Source organism: Capra hircus, chromosome 23 (assembly GCF_001704415.2).
Source record: "Capra hircus breed San Clemente chromosome 23, ASM170441v1, whole genome shotgun sequence".
Lineage (NCBI taxonomy): Eukaryota > Metazoa > Chordata > Mammalia > Artiodactyla > Bovidae > Capra > Capra hircus.
In genome coordinates, this window is record NC_030830.1 from 176,915 (window position 1) to 189,227 (window position 12,313).

Sequence of the window (12,313 nt, forward strand, 5' to 3'; positions counted from 1 at the left end):
TGACCGCACAGTGTGTATCGTGGCGAGCACCTGCAGCTGTGGCAACCGGTGAGGAGGGCCCATCTCCAGGAAGAAGAAGCCCCCCGAGGTGATGCTCACAGAGGACCACGCACATCTCTATGGGATTCCTGCTGAAATGCATCACCTCAACCACTCTGCACTGAGGAAACACCAGAAAAGTCCCCGCGCTGACACTTTCCACAAGATCATGAGCCCAAGGGCGTGAAAGGCAAGAAAACATTGAGAAACCATAGAAAGTTCTAATGATCTGCTCTCCTAAAACCAGATGATGAGGGTTGAGATGCAGAGAAGCTCGTGAGCCTGGCCTGGGCTTGGCATCACCGGGAAGCCTTGCCAATCCAGTGCAGCTTGGCCCCAAAGTCTGTCAGGATGAAATGGGGCGTGAGAGAAAAGCACCCGAGTGTGGCAGCTGGAGACGGACACTTAAGAGAGTACAAACTCAGATGTCTTGTTTTCTTTTTTTTAATTTTAGTCTCATTTGAAAAACTGTCTGAACTCTTGTTGCCTGCCTGAGAACTTGCTTCATGTAGAGCACTATTGAAAGTCCTTGGAGAAAGAAAAGAATTAGAAAACATGATCCTTACTTACCCTTAGAACCTCGGGGGAAATAAGGCATTGCAAGGCAAAGACATAAATCAAAGATTAGAATATGCCTATACTCATTAGCCACGCACTTCCCTCCACTGCAGCACTTGCTAACTCTAGTCATTGGCCTCCACCTTGCGAGTGGACGGGGGTTAAGTCACTGTCTGCGTGTCTTTGGCAGCTCTCGGCCTTTTGCTAACTCTAGTCATTGGCCTCCACCTTGCGAGTGGACGGGGGTTAAGTCACTGTCTGCGTGTCTTTGGCAGCTCTCGGCCTTTTGCTAACTCTAGTCATTGGCCTCCACCTTGCGAGTGGACGGGGGTTAAGTCACTGTCTGTGTGTCTTTGGCAGCTCTCGGCCTTTGCTGCTGGGTGCAGCTTGTCTCCAGGCATGGGGAGCAGCGTTCTCATGTGGTGGCCTCTCTCATTGGGCAGTGTGTGCTCTGGGGCGTGTGGGCTGCAGTATGTGCAGAGCCCAGGCTCAGAAGTTCTGGCGCACTGGGGGCTCGGTTGCCCCAGGACATGTGGGGCCCTCCCAGGCCAAGGGTCGAACCTGTGTCTCCTGCATAGGCAGGTGGGCTTTTAACCACTGGGCCACCAGGACGCCCTAAAGTGCAATTGTTTGAAGATGGGTGTCAATCTGTCAATGCCTGGGCTCACAGCCTAAGAAGGGCCTTGCATGTTGTTAAAGGGGCTCAGAAATATTTGTTCCACGAATAAAATGTCTTACAGTTTCTAAAAATGCTTATGATGAGTGGATAAAGAAATGTGTTATATACATACATGGGAATTGTTCGACATCATGGACGGACCTTGAAGGTGGATGTTGTACTCGGTGAGGTGGGCAGATGCCGAACCTGGGGAGGAGGGCAGACCTCGTACCTGGGGAGGCAGGCGGATGCAGGACAGATCCTGCATGGCCTCACTTGTGTGCAGAATCTCAAGTTGTCACACTCACAGCAGAGGGAAAAAGAGTGTCCGTGAAGGCCGGAGGAGGAGAGCAGGTGATGCTCAGAGAGCGCCAGCAGCCGCAGGCACCAGCTGCACGCACAGGTCCTGGCGTCGGTGTTGAGCCTGGGGCCTGCAGCTGCCGGCGCTGTGGCGCGCTCACACTTGGCTGAGACGGTTGACCTGGGTTAAGTGTTCTTGCCGCAGAGTAACAGCAATAGTAGTGGCGATAGTAATAATAAAAGGGATGGGAGGAGACTGTGGGAGGTGATGGGTATGTTTGTGGCCTTGATCACGTCCCAGATGATACTTATTCCCAAACTCAAGTTATATATATTAAGTAGGCACAGCTTCTCACATGTCATTCATACCTCAATATAGCAGTTCACAATTTAAATCCATAATTAATTGACTTTTAGAAGCCATACACGTAGACGTGGGGTGAACTCTGAGGTGGAACTCCTGCTAAGCAAAGAGACAGCCCATTAAAGGCGAGCAAGACAGACAAGACCAGTCCAGGAAGGCAGACTCGAGAGCTGTGGGTGAATACTCAAATTCTGGCTGCAAGGAGAGTATTCTGGGATGGAGCGAGACCTGCTTTTTTCCACAGAAGACACAGCACTCAGGCACGAGGAGCTGGAGGTGGTGGAGGTGAGACGTATCAGTGAGGTTCGAGCTTCTGATTGAAGAGAATAGAATAGGCCATTGGGTCCAAGGTCATAAGGGTGATTGTATCAGGAAGTCGAATATCTCCGAAGTATTTGGTCAGATGACCAGGACTGATTCAGAGAACTGTGAGGCCAGGAGATGCTGACAAGCAGGAGAGGGATTTAGCTGGATGCCAGCGGAAGACGAAGGCAACGGTGTCGGAGCAGGAGGTCTGAGCCCCGGCGGAGGAGGGGCTGGTCGGCCTCTGCAGAGGAGCGAGAGAGAGGCCCCGAGACTCAGAGAAAGGAGGGCGCCGTCGGGTTTCTGCCAGGAGAATGTCCTTGGTGGTTGATTAATAAAAGTAGCTTCTTCATGGTGAAGACCGGAGAACCGAAGGTCCACTGAGAACGTGCCGGGGGCAGCAGGCTCGCTATGCTTATTACATCTCTGTGCACACGTGCTCAGCCGCTCCGTGTCCGACTCTCTACAACCCGCGGACTGCAGCCCTCCAGGCTCCTCTGCCCATGGGATTCTCCAGGCAAGAACACTGGAGTGGGTGGCCGCTCCCTCCTCCAGGGGATCCTCCTGACCCAGGGACCGAACCCAAGTCTCCATTGCCTCCTGCCCTGGCAAGTAGGTTCTAACCCTGGCAAGCCCAGTAAACCTCCGTACTTCCGCCCAAATACCCAACGTGTCCAGAAGGCCATCCTGGAACTCTGACAGTGGTATTCTGGTTTCCCTGCTGAGAGCTTCAGTGCAAGCCAGACTTCAAACAATCCAGACAAGCACACCAGCGTGAAGATGCGTAACTAGCATCAGAGACATTAGAGGAGAACTTTTACAGCAAGAAGGAGGGGAACGTGGGGCTGGCATAGACTGAGGGGCTAGAGAAACACGCGGGGCAGGAGGGGGCATCAAGCTGAGAGCGCCTGCTGTGTGCGGACACTGCCCTGCCCTCGCGGGCCACCCTCCGGAGAGCGAGCGCGGGTGACCAGCCCGGACAGTGACGGGAGTGGAGGCCGACGGTCTCTGACCTGAAGGACCGTCTGGCCCAGGGCTCTTCCTGCGCCGTGGTTTTCATGCTGGTCGCGCTGGGCTCCGCTCTCAGGAGGCAGGTGGCTGAGGGGCTCTGTGTCCCGCTCGTCTGTTGACGTGGGTGCCCCTAGCACCCCCTGATCTCAAGGGTTCATCCCTAAGGAGAGTCCTAGCACCCGCCCCGCCCTGCCTGCTCTCTGTGGGCAGCCCCGTGTGGCAGCTGCAGGCCAGAGGCGAGGTTGGCTCCCTGAGCCAAAGGTTCACCTTGTGGTGAGCTCTGACCTCCCCACACAGGCAGGCCACCTGGGGACAGTTGCGGGAGCAGGTCCCTGACCACACGCAGCCGGGGCGGGGCAGCGTCACAGTCCAGGCTCGGTTTGGGGGACGAGCCTCCCCAGAGTTGCCACCTCTTCGGGGTGCCCCTGCCCTTCCCCCCGACCCTCTCCTCCCTCCCGCCCCAGCACGTGTCCTTCCAGGACCCGGAGCCTTGAAGGAAGTCGCCTTTGGGTGGCTTGCATCCGGGCCACCCCAAAGCTGTGCCAGGAAACCTCCTGGAAGGGAAGTGACAGGACCATGTTTGGGAGCATGTCCCTCCTAACCTCCACTCTCCAGCCTGAGTGCTCTGGGGACCCACCATGCCGGAGAGGCTGGAGTCCCCCCACCTCACTGCCCGCCAGGGCCTGTCTGACTGCCCCCAGGCTTCTGAGGAGGACTTCTCTGCTCTTCAGAGGACAGTCCACCCCAACGGCCCTGACCCCGCATCCGGCTCCCATCCTCCACCCTGAACGTGGTCACCCCCCACCTGCGTCTCGGCACCCCCAGATCCAGCAGCACCCCATCTCCTGCCGGCCGAGCCGGCTCCTCCAACCCCTAGTGCCCCCACTGTGAAGTGGCCCTCCTGGCCCCCGGTCCCCTTCTCCCAGCTGTGTCCAAAGTGAGTGGTCCTGGGACCCCAGAGACAAGTGGATGGGAACGCAGTGTTCTGGGCCCAGTGCCCAAGTCTGCACCCTGGACCCCAGTGACACTGGACAGCCAGGGTCCTGCCCACACAGCGTGGGCCCCACGGCTTCCCTCCCTGAGGCTCTCATGGGCTTCCTGGCCCTTTCTCCCCGAGTCCCCCTTTGTCCGGACCACGCTCTCCCACAGGGCCCCAGCTCGAACGTCCTTCCCTTCCTCTGTGACACTGACGCCTTCAAGTTCAGGTCAAACACCATCTTTGGGACGCTGGGTTCCCTCAGTGCCGCCCCCTTCCTGTGGCCTGACCAGATTTCCTCTGGGGGAGGAGGGCCCTCCTCCTGGCTTTCTCTGCAGAGATCCAAGGGATGACTCCAGCCTGAAAGGGAGAGTAGGGTCCTTACTTCCAATTTCAGGTCCCTGCTTCTACAAGCCCTGCCCCCCACAAGAGAAGGGCCACAGCAGAGTCTTACTGAGAGACGGGACCCTGAAGTCACAGGACTGTCCACTGCTGCAAGGGGAGGACCGTCCCTGACCCCATGGAGGAGGGCGGGACCTGGACAGGTGCTCGGGCCTGGATCTTGGGGGCACCTGCTTCTGCTTCTCCGAGACCTGGTTGCACGGTGGGGGTTGCAGCCTGTGGTGAAGCCTGGGCCTGAGGTTCTGTTGCTGCAGGTCGAGACACCTGGACACGAGAACAGAAACCTCAGGATGAATAGATAGAGGGACACGGGTGGGCTCATGGGGCCTCCTCACAAAGAACTGAAGCGCCCACCCACTGAGACCTGTGCGTGATTTTCAGGGTTTCAAGAATAAGCTTTTTTTCCTGAGCATTATCCAGTTAGCTAACAGAAAAAAACAGCACACTCACCATACTCACTCAGACACACTCACCAACTGGGTGCTTTAATTTGAGATGCAAAGGAAACAAATAAGGACTTTGCTGATGGGCCCTGAACTCGATTTTCAAAAGGAAGAAACTTCGAAGGAATTGGGAAATCTCATTGAGCTTTTTTTTTTTTTTAGTAAACTTTTAAAAAGGATTTTTAATATATAAAGATGGAGGCACAGAAGAATGGATTAGAGGACTTTCGTTATTGATGCTACAAAGTCAAGAAACAACAAAAATTTATCCCCCAGAGGGATGACGTATTAATTTATAAAAAAAAATTGGTATAAATCACAAACTGGCAAAATTTTAAGCCTCCCAAAGATTCTATGAGGGTCGCCCAGAAAAAACACTTCAGAGAACAACCTGTAAGAATCCATTCGCCACCTGTGACCATCAGGGACGCTGGCGACACTTGGTTCAAGATACAAGCAAAGTGCATGAGCCGAAGAGGCGTGGCTAGGGCGTGCCAGCACAGCTGCTGTGAGGCCTTACCTCTGCGGAAGCTGGCTCCTCATACAGCTGGTTCCAGACAGCATCACCCAGAACAGAACAGAGTTCAGTGAGCAGAAAGGAGCACTCCAGTTCAACTACCGGCTTTGAACGATGATTTTGCAAAGAGTTGAAGAAGCGCAACATTTAGAAGAGAAAGGGATTTTCTGAAGGGAGTTTCAAAACAAATCTCAGTTTAAACAGGCTGAAGGACACAGACTACTTCAGTAACCCATGGAGCCTCCTGGACACGGGGTGCCTCGGAGGAGCTGCTGGGGTCAGACTTCCCAGGGCGCTGGGGGACCGCACACAGCAGAGAGGACAGAATGGGGGGACAGCCGGACACCGGCAGGGCCAGCAGGGGGAGAGCAGGCGCCCGCGGGGACCTCAGCCATTCCCGCAGAGCCGCCCCGGCTGCGGGCGCCGGAGCCGAGGCAGCGTAAGGCTTATGAAGGCACCCACCACAAGCTCTCGAGAAAGCTGGAGAGCTGTCAGTGTCCGGCCCACCCCGTCACTCCCCAGGGGCCACGAGCACCCTGCCTGCCTTGTCTCCCTGGCCACACGGACCGTTCAGACCTTTGAAGGCTGGAAGTCCAGCACCCAGATGGGACTCCGCGAGGGGAGCTCCAGCCACCCCTCTGCTCCCGCCGTGGTTGCTGGACAAAGGTGAGCTGGGCAGCAAGCGCTCTGATGCGGGAGGCACGGAGGGCAGGAGGGCAGCTAGGGCAGAGGGCAACTGTTTCTCAGGACCAGCAGAGCCAGGGAATCGGCACGTGGGGCCAGGTCCCGGGGGCCTCGCAGAAAGGCCAGCGACGGGTCCGAGGCCAGGGCTTGCAGCAAGCTATGTGGCTTCATGGACCAGCAGGTCCTGTTGACATCAGTGCCCCGACCCTACTCATGAGTGTCTGCCTCTCAGATGGAGCCCTAACCTGTCTCACTCCCCCACTGGCACCCCCCGAGCTCGGAATGGGCAGAACAGTGTGGTCTGTGGCGCCCTGCGCATATCTTCCAAGGAAAGACCCAGGCCTGGCTCCCCTCAGAGCCGAGAATGCACACCGCACTTCCCAGGTCATCTGCTCCCACAGCCCTGGGGGCGTGGCGGGCTCAGCGGGAGACCCGTGTCCTCAGACAGGCCCCCTCACACTTCAGAAACAGGGTGAGACATCCTCATTCAGAAATGGCCTTAGAACATTAAAAAGAAGACATGTTCAGATTTTTTAAGCTAAACATGTGGAGAGCAGTTGAAAGAAAGATTTTTAGTATCCAAATTAAGGTTAGCAACTCAAGCTAAAATCAGTCAATGCGTACAAAGCCTCTAAACAGCTGAGTGTCAAGGGCGTCTAACGCAGAAAGCACAGAGCAAGCAAGGAACCGACAACTTCCAGGAGACCGGGACGAGGCTGCTTCCCGGCCGTGGACACCCCCTCCAGACCCCAGCCCAACTGCCAGGCTCCCCGAGTTCCTGTACCGTCACCCTTGGTTCCCCTGCTAGAACCTCCGGAGAGGTGCTGGCCCTCCACCAGACCCAGGGGAGCTGGCCAGGCGCAGCCCGTGGTGGGCACAGGTGAGGATGAGGGGGCATGCGGGGTCCCTGAGCGGAGCCCAACCACAGCCTGTCCTGGAAGCTCCGAGCAGGCAGGAGCGCCCCTTCCTACCGAGGCTGCTGCTCCTCTGTCCGGAATCGATGCAGACAACATGCACTCAGACTGAGCCCCGTTGTGCCTCCAGGGTGGGCACTGGGGTCAGGGGCCTAGACAGCCTGGCAGGGGTGAGGAGGACCCCAGCTCTGCCCGGGGGAGGCACTGGCAGGATGCAGGCCAGTGCTCCTGGATGGGCTCTGAGGGCACCAGGTGTGCGATGCAGGGACCTTCAACCAAGACAGACAGGACTGAACCCCCAGCGGCCGGCCACGCTTAGGAAGGAGGCGAGAGCACCAGCCCCACCCAGGGGGGCGGCGGTGGGAGCGGGCCGGGACCTGCAGGTCGCAGTCTTCACCACTGGCTGCCCAGGTGGCTCAGGGGCCAGCGTGGGGGCAGCTAGGAGGAATGGGGCCATCACTCCCAGAGACCGTGTTGGGGAGGTGTGCCCCCAGCGTCCTCTCCACCCCCGAGGCCTGCTGCCCCCACCCCCAGTCCCTGTGCCTGGAAGCGCCTCATTTCAGCTCCAGCTCTCTGCACCCAGGCCCCCTGCTGCCCTCCTCTGACCGCCCTCCGCGCACCCTGGACCGAGAGCCCCCGCTCTTCCTGGGCCCCGGGTTCCTGCCTCACCCAGGCCCTCCTGCTTTCCATGGAGAGTCCTCACCTCCCACCAAGGGTGCAGGGGTCGTGGTGAGACGACGCTCAGAAAACCTGCACCATCTCTACATTGTGTGACCAAGAACGTTCTGGGTGTGCGCAGCTGGCTTGGCCTGAATTCTCAGAGTGGTGATGATCACATGTGAACAAGAGGCAGCCTGAGTGATTCCAAGCCCCTGAGACTGGGGGGACTGGGTGCCGGGCAGAGTCAGTTATCACAGCCTGCCCCCGACAGGACCCGCGAGGCTCAGGGTGACACTTCTTACGTGTCAAGCGGCAGCATGCCCCGGTGTCCAGCTGGAAGAAGAGGTGAGCTTAAGAATAACCCAGCTGCAAATGGGAGGAACTGGCTTTTCACCTATTGCTTCAACTTTCAGAAAATTGCCCAAAGTCTTTGCAAACCATTTGCCCTGTTTTTGGCTTGGTGAAGGGAGCTGGCAGACGCACACAGTCCCTTGCTCAAGTCACGTCACTGCTGATGTGGAGTCAGGAAGACACGTCACGGGAGGCTTCTCAGAACACCGGCATGAGAAGGAGACTAAAGGGAACAGCTGTTCACACAGTGTCCTTGATTCTGTGACTTTCTGCCACATAAATGATTAAAGTCACAGACCCAGTTTCCTGTGTGCCTGGCAGGGGGTTGTTCTCCGTGCCTGCGGGCAACAGGGTCCCAGCCAGGCCTGGGCTCTGGGAGTGCTCCAGGCTGCTCTTGTCTCATTGAAGAAGCTCAGGCCACTAAATTAAGTGGAAAAGGGTATACAGTCCTGCATGAAAAAAGACCAGCTTTAGGGGCACTGTTGATATTGCCAAGGGGTTTGTCACGGTGGAAAGTCCAGCTCAGCCCCTTTAGGCTGGGTGTGTGGTGGCAGCAGCCTTTAAGGTTCCTGTTTTTTCCATCCAGAGCGTTCCACTGCAACTCCTGTCCTGTGGAAGTGGTCGATAAGGTTAGACTTCCCAGAGGATGAAATATTCGCGAGCAGGATGCTCTGAGTGTGGAAGGAGCTGTATGGAGAAGAATGAAGTGGAGACCAGAGGTTAGGCCAGTGGCTTGAAGAAGAGGCCGTTTTTCTTACTCTGAACTCACTGTAACCTGAAAGGCCACTGGTTCTAAGAGCAGATGAGGAAACAGCTGTTTAGGGTTGGGAGAAGTCTCCCTGGTCCCTGCGGCCAGCCTCTGCAGCGGGAAGGCTGCCTCTCCTCTCTCACCGGAGGGGGCGCCCAGCTGCCCTGGGAGTGCTGCCCCCGGCAGACAGACCCGCCTGGGAGCTGTCTGGACAGCAGCCAAGGCCGTGCAGGCGGCGGGGAGGATGGAACGTGGCCAGGGGAGCCGCGGGGGTCTCGGAGGGCCGTCTCTCTCTCCTCACCTGGGCACGGCCTGGGTGCTGCCCGCCCTGCCCCCGGGGCAGCTGCAGCTGGAGATCAAGTGAGGAGGAGTCTCTGAGGTTTCTTTGGATGTTGACGCCTAAGTGATAAGAGTCTTGGGTTGAACACGGGGTGTGCCGGGTCTGGGTTCCCACAGGACGCTGGGAGGCAGCAAAGCCACGAGCGCCTCGCCTCTGAACTCGAAAGGGAAAACCTCCGTCAGTTCAGACCTCGGGAGTCTGAGCCGGGGCTGCTGCCTCCGCGCCCGAGCGTCGAGCTGTTAATGACACCACACAGTAGCATTACTGTCTACAGAATCCAGCCCCATGCCATCACAGAGCGCCGTGACGCCTTAGTGGCACAGTGTACCACTCGAGTCCTGTGACGCGCGCGCACAGCCTCGCTAGAGGGCCAGAGCGTGCTGCACAGCACACGCTAGAGGTGGTGCCGTGCTGTGACAGCGGAGGACGCTGTATGTAACTGAACTACCACACGGCACGTACAACCAGTCAGTTCGGCTCAGTCGCTCCGTCGCGTCCAACTCTCTGCGACCCCATGGACTGCCTCATGCCAGGCTTCCCTGTCCATCACCAACTCAGGGGCTTCCCTGATAGCTCAGTTGGTAAAGAATCTGCGGGGTAAAGGAGACCCTGGTTCAATTCCTGGGTTGGGAAGATCCCCTGGAGAAGGGAAAGACTACCCACTCCAGTATTCTGGCCAAGAGAATTCCACGGCCTACTATATATTTCTGATAATACAATCACACCATAAAAATACTGTCATACAGGATGCCACGGTCAAAGGTAATAATTAGCACTGCATATACAAACAGCCACAGAGCGTGAGAGGAGATATTTACCTTAGATGGACGTCATCATAACCGCCAGGCGTCTCAGTATTTTCCTGGATTTCTACGAGTGCCGAACCCACTGCCCTACAGACGCTTCCGTGGCCACATGCAGCTGCACTGTTTGAAATGCACCGTTGCTCCCTCCCTGGGCCCCCCGGTGGCTCAGTGGTAAAGAATCTGCCTGCAGTGCCGGAGACGTGGATGCGATCCCTGGGTCAGGAAGATCCCCTGGAGAAGGAAACGGCCACTCACTGCAGTAGTCTTGCCTGGAGAATCCCATGGGCAGAGGAGCCTGGCGGGCTCTAGTCCACGGGGTCACAAAGGGTCAGACACGGCTGAGCAACTGAACAACAGTTCCTCCCTTCTTGAAAAATAAGTTAGTGAGAAAATAGTTTTATCCAAAACAAGGTGTTTTTTTGTATCTAGTATGGGTTTGTCTAAAATACATTTCTTGCATGCAAATGCATAATTTTAAAAGATTGATTTCTAAATTACTGAATTTAGGTAAATTCAACTTTTCTTACGGTTTCTTTATGATAAATGTGAAGCGAAAATCGAGCTCCTGCGGCCCCATCTACGACAGCACTGGGACATCCATACAAGTGGCTGAAGTACACACCCCCTCACAGAGCACGCCGATGGGCTGTTTAGGATACACGTCCGACTAGCTGATCTTTACAGGCTGCGCCACTTGGAGGGGCGTCTAGTCTTCTCTGAGGGGCACTCTGATCTCAGGCGTGTGGGGGAGGGCCAGTCTGAACCTTCTCTCCCTTCTGTTTCAGCCGTGACTAAGACAGGGAAGTCTGCAGTGAGCAGCTAACTGGTGAGGCCAAGCCCTCCCTCCCCACCTCCTGGGGCAGTGAGGACTTCGAGAGTTCAGTGATTAAAACACGCGATTCTCTGTATCCACCTCATCATAACAGAAAATACCACTTCTGGTAGATCAATATGACGAATGAGTAAGCCAGAAGATGGCGTTGAAGGTTTGCAATCACACTCTAAAACAAGGCCGGCGTGGTTTTCAACGTCTGAAAGTGCATGAGGCGAGCGGTGAGATAACCAAGTCGCGGCAGAGGACACGTGTGCGAAAGCGCAGAAAGCTCTAGTTGGCGGGGTTTGTTCTCAGCAATCGTCTTGTTGCTGGTGAGCACGCTGGGGAAAGCAATCCACTGGTTAGAGCGCAAGGCAGCTGGGAGGCGGCCATGTCCACTTTGTCGGCTGGGGTATCCAACTGAGCTGAGCTCAGTTCCTGACAGGCAGAGGGGCCCCCAAAATATCTGTTGAATGAATGAATCCATGAAAGAAGAAAGGAAGGGAAACCGCCGTGACCAGAATTTTCTTTGAAAAATACCTGCTGTTTACTACACAGACTCTGATAGTGGAAAACCTACTTGAGTGAATAAAAGCATAGCATCCTGTTAATTTCTGAGAAAGCCGTTAGTTTGAGGAAAAGCTCACCCACTCTGTGCCTCACGGCTGTTTTGCTCTAGGCTGGCTTGGTTGTTTCTTTGGATGGGAGACAGTGGCCCAATATTTGAAAGAAAAACTGAGAAATAAGAGAAATCAAAAGTTTTTCAAAAGTAGCGAGTTGACCTAGGGTGGTGGTGGCCTAAAATCATATAGAAACCAGTGATCTGACGGTTTACCTGAAATTGGTGTCTACACAAACATGCTGAAGCATTCAAGATGCTGGGGGGGGGGGGGTGGCGGGGCGTTAGATCTTGGAACATTAAGTAAAATCCCTTTGTTTAAATATTGTTCTTATTCTGGCCATTTAAACTCCCACTTGTAAATTGTTTCTCCCACGTTGAGGTTAAAACTATGCCACTGAGAGGTGGACCTGGACACTTCTTCCAGTTCTTCCCTGCTGCCACAACTAAAGCTGTGGGGGTGCTGTCTCAGTTACTGAAGTCCTCCAGTTGAGCCGACCAGCAGGATGCGAGCATTTCAAGCGCAGACAGCGTGTGAGCGCAGTTTATAGCTCAAGGTATCTGGGCCATTTCCTTTTTTCTTTTCAATGAGTGTGATGTTCTCTAAACACGGCGGAGGGGCGGGGCTCTCGGTGACAGCCAAGGGTGCCCCCCACCCACCCACGGTCGGTCGACACGGACAGTCCTGTCTTTGGTTACGAGCTCTGCAAGCCCAGTCCCCATCGCACCAGATTCCCGCTCCTGCACGCCCCCACTTCCCGCCCTGACAGCGCCGCTGTAGCTGAGCTCCTGCTCAGCGGGCCCGC